We start from the raw sequence: 2621 nt of genomic DNA on the forward strand, positions 1-2621 counted from the left end.
TCTTGTGATTTCTTATGAATCAAGTCATTAATTGAGATTTTAAAAATCAAATCTTTTTCAAAAACTAATTTCTATCATATCTTTTCAAAAATATCTTCTTATCTTATCTTTTTCAAAAATATCTTTTCAAAATATCTTTTCTAACTTCCTAACTTCTTATCTTTTCAAAATTTGTTTCAACTAACTAACTAACTTTTTGTTTGTTTCTTAACTTTTTCAAAAACCACCTAACTAACTCTCTCTCTCTAATTTTCGAAAATATCTCCCCTTTTTCAAAAATTTCTTTTTAATTAACTAATTATTTTTATTTTTATTTTTATTTCAAAAAAATTTCGAAAAATACTAACAAATTTTCAAAAACCAATTTTCAAAAATCACTAACTCCTTTTCAAAATAATTTTCGAAAATTATACCTCCCCCATCCTATTCTATTTATTCATTCATATCCTAACATCTCATCTCACATCTCTTCCATTCGTACAGTTGTGTTTCTTCCTTTACATCACATTCTTTGTCTCCCCCTTTTCTTCTACTAACAATAAGGATCCTCTTTACTGTGGTAAAGAGAATCTCTATTATTATTATCATTTTTTTGGCCATTCTTCCTTGTCATATGAGCAGGAGCAAGGATAAGAACATTCTTGGGGAAGCAGATCCAGAACCTGAAAGGACTCTGAAGAGAAAATTAAGAGAAGCTAAAATACAACAATCCAGAGATAACCTTTCAGAAATTTTCGAACAGGCAGAGGAGATGGCAGCCGATAATAATAATAATGTAAGGAAGATGCTTGGTGACTTTACTGCACCTAATTCCAATTTACAAGGAAGAAGCATCTCCATTCCTGCCATTGGAGCAAACAACTTTGAGCTGAAACCTCAATTAGTTTCTCTGATGCAGCAGAACTGCAAGTTTCATGGACTTCCATCTGAAGATCCTTTTCAGTTCTTAACTGAATTCTTGCAGATATGTGATACTGTTAAGACTAATGGAATAGATCCTGAAGTCTACAGGCTCATGCTTTTCCCTTTTGCTGTAAGAGATAGAGCTAGATTATGGTTGGATTCTCAACCTAAAGACAGCCTGAACTCTTGGGATAAGCTGGTCACGGCTTTCTTAGCCAAGTACTTTCCTCCTCAAAAGCTGAGCAAGCTTAGAGCTGATGTTCAAACCTTCAGACAGAAAGAAGGTGAATCCCTCTATGAAGCTTGGGAAAGATATAAACAGTTGACCAAAAAGTGTCCTTCTGACATGCTTTCAGAATGGACCATCCTGGATATATTCTATGATGGTTTATCTGAGCTATCAAAGATGTCACTGGACACCTCTGCAGGTGGATCCATTCACCTAAAGAAAACGCCTGCAGAAGCTCAAGAACGCATTGACATGGTTGCTAATAACCAGTTCATGTACACTTCTGAAAGGACTACTGTGAGTAATGGGACGCCTATGAAGAAGGGAGTTCTTGAGGTTGATACTCTGAATGCCATATTGGCTCAGAACAAAATATTGACTCAGCAAGTCAATATGATTTCTCAGAGTCTGCATGGAATGCAAGCTGCATCCAACAGTACTCAAGAGGCATCTTCTGAAGAAGAAGCCTATGATCCTGAGAACCCTGCAATAGCAGAGGTAAATTATTTAGGTGAACCTTATGGAAACACCTATAACTCAACATGGAGAAATCATCCAAATTTCTCATGGAAGGATCAAAAGCCTCAACAAGGCTTTAATAATGGTAGAAGAAACAGGTTTAGCAATAGCAAACCTTTTCCATCATCAACTCAGCAACAGACAGAGAACTCTGAACAAAATGCTTCTAATTTAGCAAATCTAGTCTCTGATCTATCTAAGGCCACTGTAAGTTTCATGAATGAAACAAGGTCTTCCATTAGAAATCTGGAAGCACAAGTGGGCCAGCTGAGTAAAAGGATCACTGAAATCCCTCCTAGTACTCTCCCAAGAAATACAGAAGAGAACCCAAAAGGAGAGTGCAAGGCCATTGACATAAGCACCATGGCCGAACCTCTGAGGAGAGGAGAGGACGTGAATCCCAAGGAGGAAGACCTCCTGGGACGTCCAGTGATCAATAAGGAGCTTCCCTCTGGGGAACCAAAGGACTCTGAGGCTCATCTAGAGACCATAGAGATTCCATTGAACCTCCTTATGCCCTTCATGAGCTTTGATGAGTATTCCTCTTCTGAAGAGAATGAGGATGTCACTGAAGAGCAAACTGCCAAGTTTCTTGGTGCAATCATGAAGCTGAATGCCAAATTATTTGGCATTGATACTTGGGAAGTTGAACCTCCCTTGTTCATCAATGAACTAAGTGATCTGGATCAACTGACATTACCTCAGAAGAGACAGGATCCTGGAAAGTTCATACTACCCTGCACCATAGGCACCATGGTCTTTAAGGCTCTGTGTGACCTTGGTTCAGGAATAAACCTCATGCCCCTCTCTGTAATAGAGAAACTGGGAATCTATGGGGTGCAAGCTGCTAAAATCTCACTAGAGATGGCAGACAGCTCAAGAAAACAGGCTTATGGACAAGTAGAAGATGTATTAGTAAAGGTTGAGGGCTTTTACATACCTACTGATTTCATAGTCCTGGATACTGGAA

General features: G+C 38.2%; 1 non-coding gene across 1 annotated transcript; it reads right to left on the reverse strand.

Annotated features, from left to right (window-relative positions):
* Nucleotides 1–1147: 1147 nt before the first annotated feature.
* Nucleotides 1148–1255, reverse strand: LOC148545123 (small nucleolar RNA R71). Its single transcript, XR_015900979.1, has one exon. It is a non-coding gene; the product is annotated as a small nucleolar RNA R71 (small nucleolar RNA).
* Between the last annotated feature and the right edge of the window lie 1366 nt (nucleotides 1256–2621).

This window comes from Arachis ipaensis, chromosome B9, assembly GCF_059453495.1.
Source record: "Arachis ipaensis isolate K30076 ecotype BB chromosome B9, ASM5945349v1, whole genome shotgun sequence".
Lineage (NCBI taxonomy): Eukaryota > Viridiplantae > Streptophyta > Magnoliopsida > Fabales > Fabaceae > Arachis > Arachis ipaensis.